The sequence below is a fragment of the Silurus aristotelis genome (genome assembly GCF_946808225.1).
Source record: "Silurus aristotelis genome assembly, chromosome: 9".
Taxonomy (NCBI): Eukaryota; Metazoa; Chordata; class Actinopteri; order Siluriformes; family Siluridae; genus Silurus; species Silurus aristotelis.
This window is the reverse complement of record NC_139582.1, coordinates 11,576,607-11,591,514: the sequence shown is the minus strand read 5'-3', so window position 1 is coordinate 11,591,514 and position 14,908 is coordinate 11,576,607. Positions and strand designations below refer to the sequence as shown.

Sequence of the window (14,908 nt, the reverse complement as noted above, 5' to 3'; positions counted from 1 at the left end):
TTTTGGTCAGCCTTCAACTCTGAAAGGTGTGGGTGTTTTTTTTATTTTCACCATTTAAATCAGAGATATTGAATTGTGTGATATTTTTGCTGCTAACCATTAATGAATAAATGCAATCTTTCGGAGTTACATATGACTGCTGTTTATCAATAACTGTTTATAGTTTTTGATGCATGTCGACTGATACTACTTCAGATATGACTAGGTGACAATTTAATTATAATTTCCACTGGAACTTTTTATCTGGATGTTAAACGGTTAGATCTGAGATTGCTCTGATCATAGTGTCTCTTTTACTTGTCTTTGATTCGACAGTCCTCTGTGTTATCTGTTAAATATTTAATTCTGGTGAATTAGCAGCTTAAAAATGAATCATGCTCAAAGCAGGAGCGAGATGGAGTGAAGGAGGGTTTTTTTCTTTTTCTTTCGGGTTTAAGATGCTTCTTTGATTTGCTTTGTGTGGATAATACACCTGAAATGGTCACAGAGGGTTAAAACCCTGTCAGCCTGGGGGCCGATACCGAATTCCACAGGAACCAATTAAACAAAGTTGGAATGTGAGCAAAGGATTCTGGGGATTCCGGGAAGGGCATAACAGCCTTGTTTCATCTCTGCTGGCACAACTGGAAGTTTGTGTGTGTGTGTGTTTGTGTGTGTGTGTGTGTTTGTGTGTGTTTGTGTGTGTGTGTGTGTTTATGAGTGGTGGCAGTATGAGGATAATATTTGTTTAAGTAGCTCTTTTTTTCTCAGATGTGGTGTAGTTTTTACTGCAAAAATCCAATCCACGTGTATATATATATATATATATATATATATATATATATATCATGTGAAAAGAGGTGAGAGAGTGCACAGTGAGGAATTTGCATGCTGAGTGAAATGTGACTGTCATGTGTTGGTGGTCTCGGGTGCTTTTAGACCCCCCGCTGTTGTGGAGCTCAAACCTTGAACTTCAACGGGACATTCCAGGCTTTTGTGCTATCAAGACTTTATGACCCTCACTCTATCCTCTCTCTCTCTCTCTCTCTCTCTCTCTCTCTCTCTCTCTCTCTCTCTCTCTCTCTCTCTCTCTCTCTCACACACCAACACACACACACACACACACACACACACACACACACACACACACACACACACAAAAATTTTATTCTAACACTTTTACATGATTTTATGCCCATATATATGGCTATGCATTATTGTTTTGGGGTATATTTGTTTAATCCCCATTCGGAAAAGTTTTGGACTGGAAAAAAGGGAGAAATTAAGGCTTTAGCCAAGTTCAAACTCGTGGCCGATTGGGGAGTCCCTGATGCCAAGTTTAAGCCTGAGGAAGGTGGGGTGGCCTCCTACACCGAGTTCAAGCCTGAAGCTGACGGTGTGGCCTCCTATGCCAAGTTTAAACCTGAGGCTGATGGATCGGGCTTCCAAGCCATGCTCAAGCCTAAGGCTAACGGTGCTGCCTCCCAAGCTATGCTCAAGCCTGAGGCTGATCGAGAGGAGTCCCACACCTCGCTTAAACCTGACACTGATAAAGCAGTCTCCCAGGCCAAGCTCAAGAAACCATAGCGTTGTCTCCAATGCCAAGCTCAAGACCTTAGCAAAATGTAATCACTTTGTCACCCAACCATCAGACTTTGCAGAGGACGTTGTCATTTTGACCCCATCGAGGATGTTACTGCTTCTTGTCACAACCCCATTAAGGGCATTGTTGCTTTTTCCAGACCCTGGGAATGACTCACACCACGAATGGACCCCATTGTGGACAACATTTCTTTATGATCTGCATCCACTCACCTGCCTTACATCTTTCTTTTTGCTCCTTTGTGATGCTAGCATTCTGGACAGTCCCGCATTTGGAACCCTGAGAATCGTTTTACTCTTGGGTGCAGGATCACCCCTGGGAGTGTTAGAAGGCCTTTTTGGGGCCATGCTACTGGTGGTTCTTTTCAAATAGTTCCCCCTCATGCTGACCACTGCGTTCTGTGTTTCTTTATGTTGTTCTGGTTACTCTTACATGTTTCTAGTTTGCCCTTTAATTAGTTTGTGTATTTAAGCATCCATGTCTCTTTGTTCTGTGTTTTCCCCAGTCATCACCGAGCATATTGTCTACAAGTTTTATGAATCTTTAATTCTGGTTTTTATGTTTTTGCCTTAGCCCTGTCAGATTTGGATGTTTCTAAAAAGCATTGCTTGCATTATAAATGGTTTTAAATTACAATCTTTTGTCCTGGAGGTGTGTGCAGACGGCATGTGACAGGTAATATGGCAGGACTTAAATCACAGGTCTAGAGTGCACATTCTTTCTCTTGCACATGCTCTCTCTCTCTCTCTCTCTCTCTCTCTCTCTCTCTCTCTCTCTCTCTCTCTCACTCTCTCTCTCTCTCTCTCTCTCTCTCTCTCTCTCTCTCTCTCTCTCTCTCTTTTTCTTTGAGAGAAAGTGATCTGAGTGACAGATGGACTTTTATTCTACTCTATTATTTATACCAAATTTTTGATAGTTGATGACTGAAGTTCCAATTCCCTGCCCAATCTTTCTTTCTACTTTTAATTCCTTATCAATATGATTACCATTTGACCTTTAACTGTGTCCAGGATATGTTTTGGACATTCTGAGATGATTTGTGACAAGCTGGTCTATTGTTTATTAAAATTTTTAACAATGACTTGTTGATTGTTGTCTAGTGGGATTTGATTTTTGCTTCATGTCTTTCTGAAGAGGAAGACATAAAGCACATTAGTCCTATAGTCAGTCAAGCTCTTTTACAGTATATGTATACTCCCCTGATTCAGATCAGCTTCCAGCTTCTTCAACTAATAAAGTTGTAGATTTCCTGGATCACCAACTAACTAACTAGCAAACATCTGTACCATTCTATGTTGTATTTTCCATTATATATTACATAATGATCTTTAAACACATGTATGTAAAAATTATTTGATGTGTTTCATGGTGGAGATTTTCATAAATTTGTCCGAGGCAATGTAGAGGAGGCTGATAATCTGTTTGTAGCAGATGGGCTACAGTCAGTAATTGTACACCAGCAAAGTGCAGCTATATAGTGGTCTCTATTTGTGTGTACCCTATGTGAGAGCACATTGTGGCTTATGTATTATATTTTTCCCTGTGTACAGGCGGCTGTCTGATTTGTCTCGCTTTCCCAACGGAGTGTAGTTTTGCAAAGCCAGGCCTGGCCCCATGCTGTGTGTGTGTGTGTGTGTGTGTGTGTGTGTGTGTGTGTGTGTGTGTGTGTGTGTGTGTGTGTGTGTGTGTGTGTGTGTGTGTGTGTGTGTGTGTGTGTGAGGGCAGCACATTTTGCATTAGCATGAATTCACATGGATTAAGTGGTACGTGTGGGGGCGTAGCCTTGAGATGATTTCCCTGGTGCCCTCCATCAGCTGGCAGTGCGCGGAAAAAGAAAAAAGGATGAGAAAGAAAAAAAATAATAAAGAGAGCACAAACCCAGCTGTCTTGGGCAGATAGATGAGATTAAAGGGAGATGGATATATAAATAGGGTAGTGCAGAATGGTCCAGTCGATAAGCAGACTTCATTTTAATTTTTTTACATTATTTTTTTTTTGCATTTGAATGCTTACTGTTATGGGAGACACGTGTAAGGATTATATTAGGCTTTCTGATAGTGTCACAGTTTTGCATTGAAAAGAAAAAATGACTTGTTTATCGCAAAATGTACAGGAGGCCAGGGTCTGGCTAGAATTTTAACAGCTTATCATTGGCGATTTGGGTTTACTGCATGTTATCATTTCTACTTACATTACAAAACAACTACATGTAATCTAGAAATAAGGCCTTTAAAATAATTGAAAACAGCAAATAAAATCAAATAAAAATTTCCAATTAGTATTAAAGTATTTAGAAGTATTTAAATTTTATTCGAAAACCACCAATTAAATTTTTTTTATTATATTTTTCTTTATCAATAATAATAATAATAATAATAATAATAATAGTGCTAAATTATATATTTAAAAAATGCTTAATTAATAAGTATATATAAAAAACAAACACTGCTTTAGCCATACAACTTAACTTATAAAATATAGTTGAAATAAAGAAAATAAACAGGAGATAATAGAATTTAGCTGTGAAAATTCTTAAAGTTATAATATTAAAAATTATTATTGTATGTTAAAAAAACTTACAAAAGATGTCAAATATAAATAAAAATAAAAAATATACTAAATTAATGTTCAAATATTAATTATATTAAAAACTATTACACAATATCATTTTTTTGTATTTTATTTTTTTTAATTATTATTTATTAAAGCATGGCTGCAACGACATGGAAATGGATTTAGGCAGCAGTAGCTTTGTGCATTTACACCCACGCACTCTCTCTCTCACACACACACACACACACACACACACACACACACACACACACACACACACACACACACACACACACACACACACACACACACACACAGGAAAGGTGTATATTGTGCAGTTATGGTGAGATCTTGGTGAGGTTCTGGTGGGTTTTGTCATTTGAGCTTCCTGCTGTCATCCTGTCCGTTCTTCTCTTTCTCTCATTCTCTCACAGTTTGGCCCGTCTCCTGATCTCTGGGGTCTCTCTCTTTTACACACACACACACACACACACACACACACACACACACGATGGCACCACGTTGTCCTAGATTGTGATTAATGACCGCAATTCAGCGTGAAGAATTCCCTCGGGTGTGTGCCAGTTGGCTCGGGCTGAGAGGAACAGAGAAGAAGCTCATTAATGCTGTCATTTCAGCTGACGGAGCAGACCAGGGTGTGTGTGTGTGTGTGTGTGTGTGTGTGTGTGTGTGTGTGTGTGTGTGTGTCTATGTTGGAGATGTGTGAGAGAAAAAGAATGAGAAAGAGGAGAGGGTGTGATAAGCTGAGAGAGCAATGAATGTAAGTGCATCTGTGTGTGTGTGTGTGTGTGTGTGTGTGTGTGTGTGTGTGTGTGTGTGTGTGTGTGTGTGTGTTTGTGTGTGTGTGTGTGTGTGTGTGTGCGTATGCGTGTGTATTCGGGTCGCCTGTATTTTTTTTCCAACTGTCAGTTTAGGTGATCTTGTGTCCACTAGAAGCTTTAGATTCCTGTTCTTAGCGGAGAGAAGGGAAATCCTTGAGATTCATTATGTTAAATCTTAGAATCTGAGGTGCTTTTCTGTTCAGCATGATTGTAAAAAGTCCATACTGAGGTTCCATTTCCTTCATGTTATTAGCTCAAAGCAGACTAGCTATTCTCCTGTGATATCTACACTGAGTCACTGAGATCATATTTGTCCTTGTTCTGAGGTCAGTTGAGTCTCTATGATAATGATTGTATTATTGCATTCAGCAGGTGTTCAATATATTGTGGTTTTATACAACAAGGTTTTTTCCACACTTTTATTTGTTGAGGTATTTTTTTGCTTAAACTTTCCTCAATCTCATTTGATCGTACTACCCAAAACCTGCAATTATTTCTTTTATTAAAATAATCACACAAAGGTTTACATTTTTTAGTTCTTTCTTAATTATTTAAATGTGACTTCTAAGCAATAGAGTCTAGACAAAATATATCAAAAAGGTTTAAAGAAGTTGCTTCACTGCTTTGAATAAACAATTAACTGACCAGCCTCTGACCAAAAACACACACCATCCACTCTCTGACTCCATTGGTTTGGCCCTGTGCCGTATGGTATGGCCCCATACGTCTCGTCCCGGCGGCAGATGGTTAAGTGTGCGCATGTGTATGTATATAAGTGAATGTGCAGCAGCAGTGTGCTAATGGGGGTGAAAAAAATTAAGTGCTCTGAATTCCCTGCTTCACCAAGCACATACCACCCACATGTAAATATATTAGATGTGTAATACAGTATAACACCTTCTATTTGGAGCGCAATACATGTGTAGTATTTTAATTGATATCTGCTTTGAAATCTATTCACACATCTTAGTAAGAGGAAATACAGTAGATTTATTTTAGAAAAGTTGGATTCCATATTTTGAAATTGTAAGAATGCACATGTAATTGCTGCTTCTGTGACATGATTGGCTAATCAGATAATTGCCATGCTACTATTACAGTGGCATGTTAGCATGTTAAAGACCAATCTTTTTTGAAAGTTAATGAATCGATGGAGATATCAGCCTGTGTTAGCCAGTACCTTTTTTCAACTCCTGTGCTGGTTTATTTGGTTTTAAGGCTGCCTCTATGCTGTTATAAAGTCGAGTATGGTAAGGTATGGTTTCACATGAAACTACACACCTCAATCTATCAGCTTTGTGATTTATTCCCAGAGCTGCTCCTCACATTATTTGGTTTAAAAAAATTAGCTTATTATGGTGAGCAATCAATGTTTATTCTTGTGTAGAGTGATTACGTCACGCTGTCCCGGAGGTGCAGCACAAAAGTGTATAATACAGATTTACACAATTAATGTCTGTGTGTGTATGTATGTGTGTGTGTGTGTGTGTGTGTGTGTGTATATGTGTGAATAGATCTCACCAGTGGAGCGCTAATGAGGGGGAAGTAATTTTGCTATGGAGAATTGTGATGCCAAATGTCCGTCTGCTTTGTTATTCAAAAGTGTTTTGGCTGCCCGTGAGATTCGAGCCTTTCATTTTCCAAGCTGACAAACCGAGTGGGAACGAGAGAAAGTAATGACTCTTCCATTTGAATTTAAATAGTGACTCACTTCCAGCTGTCTCCCACATTTTCAATATTTGACAGTCTGGAGAAAAGAGAAAAGCATGGGGACCATTTGTTAAGCTGTTTCTCAGAGGCCATATCACTAAAATCAGCGAATCGCAGAGCAGCAGGGGAAATAAAAACAGAATGAAACGAGCAGAGATGGAGACGGATTGCACAGACAAACGCAAAACTTGTGTATTTCCTTTTTATTGAGTTTTATTGAAGAATCCCGGATGTGTCCAATAAATCATGGTGGACCTGCACTGGCAATCCTCCATGATCACAGTGTTCTGTACACTTCCATACTCACTTTCACATTCACTTTCATACAGTAGTTCAGCACACTTCAGTATTTATTACGCATCAGTATTCTGTACGCTATTAGATACTGTATACACCAGCACTCTTCACATTTAGTATTCAGTATTTAAACTTACAGCCTAGTATTTTGTACACTATCCACTACTGTACACTTAATTATTAATAATGATTAATGATTCATTAAAATGAATAAAATTTCAGCTATCTGTGGGCTTTCTTACACTATACACGTCAGTATTCTTTATTCTTCAGTATACTAGGTGGTTAGGATGCGGCGCGCTCACCACTGCGGCCCGGGTTCAATCCCCGGTCAGGGAACCAACCCCAGCCATTAGGGTTGCACAAGCCTTAGTGCCGGTCCCAAGCACGGATAAATGGGGAGGGTTGCGTTAGGAAGGGCATCCAGCGTAGAAACATGTGCCAAATCAAACATGCTGATGATCCGCTGTGGGGACCCCTGATTGGAGAAGCCGAAAGAAAGTTTTTATACTATGTACTTCACTATTCTGTTCACATCAGTATTCTGTACACTTCAATATTCTTTACACTTCAGTATACAGATCGTCCTTGAGTTACGATGGTTCGACTTACGTTTTTTCCGATCTTACAATGACGATTTCTATACGAGAAAATTGTTAAAATTTTACAGGCACAGGCAGCAGCATACGATGTGCGATGCGTCGGACACACAGCTGGGATGAGCGTATCTCTCGCCCTGTGAGATGCCCCACTCTCGCTAGCGGTCGACAGAGTGAAGTGTCTCAGTGTGTATTTTTTTCTGTTTCAAACAGCAATTTTTGCAAAAGCGTGTCTTACAAGCGCCCAAGTACGTCTCCTGCTGGTGGTGAAAAAAAGAAGAGAAAAGCCATCAGTTTAGAACAGAAAAATGCAAATTATGAATCAGCATGAAGCAGGAAAGCCTGTCACAGTCATAGTATCATCTTCGACTTGCGGTATTTTTGACTTACGATGGGGTCGTCATAACATTTCAATATTCTGTACACTTCAATATTCTGTACACTTCAGTATTCCTTACTCTTCAATATACTCTGAACTTTATTATTCTGTACATTTCAGTATTCTGTACACGTCAGTAGCCTGTACGCTTCAGTATTCTGTACGCTTCAGTATTACTTACTCTTCAGTATAGTTTTAAACTTCACTATACTGTGCACGTCAGTATTCTGTACATTTTATTATTCTCTGCACTCTCATATACTGTACACTTTAGGATTCCCCCACAGTACAGTATTCAGTATATTTATCCTAAATAATTGTTGTCATCCTGTCATCGCGAATATGATTTAGATTCTTTTGTGTTGCCACTAGCTTGCGTCTAGAACCTCTTCTAAACTTTTTTTGCAGAGCAGAAAAACCAACACACTAATTTATGTAAAATCCTACCTAATTAATTAATTTATATTTTTTCAGCGGATCCTCCTTTTTATCCTCCAGCCATTTTAGTGTCTGGTGATTTCCTGAGCCTGTAATTACAGCAGCGTGCTTTTGGATGTGATGAGGGTCTCAGGGTTAGTGTGGGGGAAGAACAACCAGGTCCACTCTCTCTCTCTCTCTCTCTCTCTCTCTCTCTCTCTCTCTCTCTCTCTCTCTCTCTCTCTCTCTCTCTCTTTCTCTCTCTCTCTCTCTCTCTCTCTCTCTTTCTCTCTCTCTTTTGCTCGCTCTCTCTATCTCTCTCTCTCTCTCTCTCTCTCTCTCTCTCTCTCTCTCTCTCTCTTTCTCTCTCTGCCTACCCCTTCCTTCCTCTTTCTCTGTCTCTCTCTCACCCACTGTTTCTCTTTTGCTGTTGAAGGCCACTTGTGAATGATGCCGCTATAATGAATAAAGAAGCATCTCTATCCTCTACAGAAATTAATCATGAAATAGTTTATTCTGTTTAATTAATTTTGCTAACTCTTTTCTTGATTGCATTCATTCTTTCTACAACCAAATATTAAATGTGTAATATTTACATAACAGAGTGAGAATACAGTAAAAACACTCTTTTATCTACTCCTTTTCTGAAATGGGTCTCATTTCTATAAGGTGTTAATTAGTTGGTTCTCCCATGATGCCTTGCTCTCTTAATGGTCTAAATGCTGAAACGAAAGCATTCGAATATATATACGGAATATTTTTTTTTTAACACCTATACGTAATAAACCTCAGATTTCATAAAATTGTCTTTTAATTTTGCTTTTTTATCGAATTTACATTAAATTGCCACTAGATGAAAAAATCTGAAAAAATGAAATCTAGAAATGTTCTTGGTTGTTATTGATTATAATTATATTATATATAGTTTTTTCATAATTTATTATATATTGTTTAATGAAAATTATTAAACAAATGTAAAAAAATATGCTGCTGTGCTAAGATATAACAATTGTGGTGTTAAAAAGTAAAAAAAAAAAGAAACGTTTATTGTAACGCTTTTTATTTACAGTGTTATATGTTATTATTACAGCCTGCATGATACGTAGAGTGCAGGCACTGATTTATATTCAGAGAGCATGCATGCAACCCCTGTGTGTGTTTGTGTGTGTTATTGAGGTTCCCACGTCCCAGCCTGACAGTCTTAATGGCATGCATCTGTCTCACTTTATTTAGCATATAGCGCTCCAGCACTGTCAAATCAATCAGTATATAAGTGTATTTAGGACACTGGAGCTCACACAAGGCCTCAGAGAAACACTTTACACACGACAACCACGGAACAAAATGAAGATCCGGTTGTTTCACATGAGAAATGGAGAGAACACAAAAAAGGAAGACACATTAAACCCTGACTGAATGCTTGAAAACACACTGTCGCTAATGGAGAGCTTGTGAACCGTAAAAACACACACACACACACACACACACACACACACACACACACACACACACACACACACACACACACACACACACACACACACCTTTTATGTTTGTTTTCTTCTAATTAAATATTTTTGCTTAAGCCATTAAGGGCTTTTAGAGACATAATGAAAGAAACACCTATGAGTTTTTCATCGTTGACATCACTGACTGTCATGTATCATGTATTATTATCTTTTTATTATATATACAGTATATAAAACGTATGTCTTCACTGAATCTATATATTTCAGCTTCTTTCTATTCTTTCTCCCTTTATTTTTCCTCTCCTCTTTCAGAGACTCACAACTTTTTTTATGTAAAACTGGTGTGTGTGTGTGTGTGTGTGTGTGTGTGTGTGTGTGTGTGTGTGCGTGTGTGTAGAGGGAGAAAGGTAGAGTAAGAGTAATGAATGGTATAAAACAGCATTTTGGGGCTGCCTTCTCCAAAGTGTCCCTCGACCCTCAGACTGGCGTTTGTGTGTGTGTGTGTGTGTGTGTGTGTGTGTGTGTGTGTGTGTGTGTGTGTGTGTGTGTAAGTTTGTGACAGAGACAGAGAGATTTATAATGGCAGCAAAAAAAGTGGACTTCTCCAGGCTGAATGTTTTATGCATGAGGGTGGAGGCCGAGGCCCAAGAGAGGGGTTATGAGAGGGTGTATATTTGTATGTGTGTGTGTGTGTGTGTGTGTGTGTGTGTGTGTGTGTGTGTGTGTGTGTGTGTGTACATACATTCGTGACTCACCCTGTAAGAGCTGTGGGCTATCATCCCATTTTTGATGTTTGTTTTTGCTCCCCTGTCCTGTGAATTTGATGCAAAATGGGTAGCAAAGCTTTAAGAACGTATTTTGAGATGCTGCATCAACAACGCTTTGGGAACGCCTCTGCGTGACCATGCCATAAACCACATGTGTAATCTGTCCAACGGAAGGGCATGATGTCACGACCAGAAAGCTATAAAAGCACATGCGGTGGAGACGGCGCTAGCTTCGGAGAGCGAAGGAAGCGCTCGCAGGGATGCAGAAAGTGTGGCGCTGAGACGCATACGTAAGCTAGATACGTTCCGCTTCAGGAACTCAAGCTGCGTCAACATCACTTTGAGAAGGATAGTACAACTCTGCCAGACTTACAAATCCCTGTTCCTGGATGGGCACAGCTAAGATGAAGGACTGAGGGACAGTGCAGCATTGCAAATGCCTTTGGGAAAAACCCCTGAGGAAAAGGCCTTAGAGGCCGCCACACTTAAGGTTGAGTGAGCCCTGACCCCGAAAGGAGTGGGGAGACCAAAGGACTCAAAAAAAGAGGAGATAGCATCCACAATCCACCTGCTAAGGGTCTGCTTGTCCACAGGAAGACCCCTCTTATATGGACCGTAACAGACAAACAGCTGGTCCGACTTCCTCCGCAGGGCAGTTCTGTGGACGTATGTGTCCAGTGCTCGTGCATCATACGGCCATGCCTGGGGTAAACTCCAGAAGAGAGGGGGCCACATAAAGGGCCTGAAGGTCCCATCTCTCTTCAGAGAAAAGATGGCCAGAAGAAAAGCAGTATTGAATGTAGAAAGCTCAAGGGCACCTCGTGCAAGGGCTCAAAGGGAGGCTTGGACAGGGCCTTCAGAACAATGGCCAGATCCCACAAAGGTGTCCAATCCGACAGGAGCTGGGTAAGTAAGGTAAAACCAGAGGGGACAGTGCTAGTCTCTGGAGTCGCAAACAGGTACACTTGTGCTCTGTAAAACTTCCTCCATATTTGCTCTACCGCATAACCTTGGAAAACCCTCTGCTCCTAAACCACCACTGCAGGGGTCTCATGTGCAGGAGGCCAAGCGGTATCACGTTGGACGCAGCTGCCACCAGACCCAGCAGCCTTTGAAACTGCTTTACAGTGAGTTCATTTTCTTAATGGCTGTGAGTATCGACTCGATCCGAGCAGGAGACAAGTGCGTTTGCATTGTGGTTGAATCCCACACTACACCTAGATAGGTGGTCCTCTATATTGGAGAAAGCACACTTTTCTTGGCGTTTAGTCTTAACCCCAACTCCTTCATGTGGTCAAGAATGACATCTCAATGCCGAATCGCCAACTGCTCCGAATTAGCTAGTATCAACCAATCGTAGATATAATTCAGTAAGCGTATGCCCTGGAGCCTCAGAGAAGCCAGAGCAGCATCCACACACTTTGTGAAAGTGCGAGGTGAGAGTGCAAGACCAAATGGAAGAACCCGATATTGATAAGCTTTGCCCTCGAAAACAAACCTCAGGTACTTCCTGTGTAGAGCAAGGACGAATATATGGAAGTACGCGTCCCTCAGATCTATCATGACGAACCTGTCCTTGTTTCAGCATTAAAATCTTGAACCTGAGTTTCTTGAGTGAGCGGTTCAGCTGTCGCAGATCTAAAATAAGACCCATCCAGCTGTAGTACCTGGACTCTCTGTCAGGGGGACGGTCTACTTTGATAGCCTCCTTCCTCAAGAGAGTGTTTACTTCTTATTCCATGACCAGGGCCTGCTCAGTAACCCCCAGAGTGGGAAATACCCCATTGAATTGAGGTGAAATAGACCTGAACTGAATCTTGAAGCCTTTTTCCACAGTGCACAGGACCCATTAAGACATTGGCAGGAGTTTACAGGTCTACTAAGGGAATAAGTCTCTCGAGACTGACCTCTGGCATGCCTAGAGCAGCTAGAGCGGAGCCCTTAAGCTGTTCTAGAGGCCCCCCAAAGCAGATATGTTTCTGGGTGGAAGCTGAGGGAGGCATTCGCTGGAGAGCTGTGTACCCCGAAAAACCAAGGGTGGCAGGGTTAACCAAGCGATCTCCTGAGGTCACTGAGGAGAGGCGGGCAATTGTCCGATAAATGTACTCCTTTAGTTCCAATACATTGGATTAGAAGGTAACATTGAGGCTGAAGAGGCGGGTCGAGTAAAGATTATTCCGTGATCTGGACACCTCGGTGTGCACATTGGGAAAGACAGGCAGGCCCCAGCAGGAAGGGCTTATCTAGCTTTTCAGCTGGCCAAATGATGTTTAGCTTAGCAACAGCTTAAGTAACTACCTCCAAAAGTTCCTCAAACTGGACTGGCTACGGGGTCAAGTCCACAGGTTCATTTAGTACAGTGCCCCCCTTATCCCCCTCCTCAGAGGAAGAGAGGTTTCTTTTGCCAGATCCATTTGCAAAAGCCATGTCCTTAACCGCTGCTTCGCTTCACCAGAACCGTGAGGAACGAAGTGCACACATAGACATGCGTACACAACGCAGACAGTCAGCTTCCTCGAGAGCAGACCGAGCATGTTCCACCCCCAAAGAAGTGTACAGCCTGAAGGATTGGTTGTTCTTATCCATTTTTATTTTTATTTTACCTTCTTACCTTTCCAGAAGGAACAGACACACACAAAGCACTTCCTGAACAACAGAAGCTAGCACCGTCTCCACCGAATGTGCTTTTATATCTTCCTGGTCACTATGTGACGTCATGCCCTTCCGTTGGACAGATTGCACACGTGGTTCAGCGCATGGTGTTCCCAAAGAGTTGTTGACGCAGCTCGAGTTCCTGAAGGGGAACTGCATGTGTTTCACTGATTAATCCGTGTGTGTGATGTGTGGTGTGTGCTGCTTAGTCCTTCATGCTAACAGAATCTGAGTATACATTGCTTTCAGTTGTCAAATAGGATATATAAGATGAAGGAAACGGTCATGAACTCGACATCACAGATAATACGTTTTTCTATTGTTTTCAGCTGTTAAATTTTCTTAAAAGACAGTAATGCATTTGACGTTCAGACCAAAACAGTTTCCAACATCACACTGTACTGGTGAATATTAAAGACCACACCTCTTTTGCTTGACTTCACCCATTTTTATTTTTTTTATTTCGTGAGGCAAATAAAAAACTGAAAAACTGACCTAATAGGTCTTCACAAAACTAAATACACTAATGGTTCATTGTAATATTTTCACATACCGTACATGACCAAATGTTGATTGTGTACAATGGTAAAGAGATTGATTCATTATGGCTAACAATTATTACAACTATTTGACTATCAGGGTTGCAGAGTAGCAGAACAATTTTGAAACTGAGGCAATGTTTGTAAATTTTAAAGAAAAGCAAGAAATGAAAGAAAATATGGAGAATATATAGATGTGAATATCTTGTGTCTTTCTATCTCTCTCATCACTTCTGCTGAGATTTGCACAAACAAAACTGAGAATGCTTTAACCAGCCAAACTCTGATAGTTTGGCATTAATGTAGCTGTGAGTCTACACTAGTCTGAAGATGAGAATGTTACAGAGAGATAAATAGAGAGAGAGAGAGAGAGAGAGAGAGAGAGAGAGAGAGAGAGAGAGAGAGAGAGAACAGAATGCTAAGCTCTTGTTATGCTAAGAGCATTTTGAAACTTGGCCCGAGGTAATTACAGCTAACATTTGAGGAAGCGCACTTGTGTCGCGGGCTGAGAAAGAGCCGGGCGTGTTGCTAATTGAGTTTGTGTTGACGGCTCCTCCCTCGGGTCACGCCCTCTCACCCAGAGCCTGAGATCACGAGCTGGGAACTGAGACGAGCTGAGCGCCATGGTGTGATCTGCAGCTCAATGAGCTCAATTAGGTCTTTACTGCTGCTCTGAAATCAGTTTTTTACACCAATACAACATGCCCAAGATCTGCCAATGACCACTTCTCTACTTATAGCCATGGCTGTGTTCATTAGTTGTGCATGGCTGCATTGTATCCTTCTGAATAAACACTTAATTAAATCAACAAATCCTGAAACTGATTAACATTCTTGCCTTCCTTCTTTCTTTCTTTCTTTCTTTCTTTCTTTCTTTCTTTCTTTCTTTCTTTCTTTCTTTCTTTCTTTCTTTCTTTCTTTCTTTCTTTCTTTCTTTCTTTCTTTCTTTCTTTCTTTCTTTCTTCCTTCCTTCCTTCCTTCCTTGATTCCTCCCCCCCTCCCTCAAGTTTGTGTGTGTGTGTGTGTATATATCACTCCTTGCTATTGTTTGCCCACCTGGGTGTTGCTGCTCCAGATTTGATAATTACTGCTGCATTTGGGG

At 40.7% G+C, this 14,908-nt stretch overlaps 1 protein-coding gene across 2 annotated transcripts in view; it reads left to right on the top strand.

The window, feature by feature from the left end:
- Nucleotides 1–14,908, top strand: part of igdcc3 (immunoglobulin superfamily, DCC subclass, member 3) — a 69,298-nt gene that overhangs the window by 25,982 nt on the left and 28,408 nt on the right. The gene's annotated exons all lie outside the window — the stretch shown is intronic.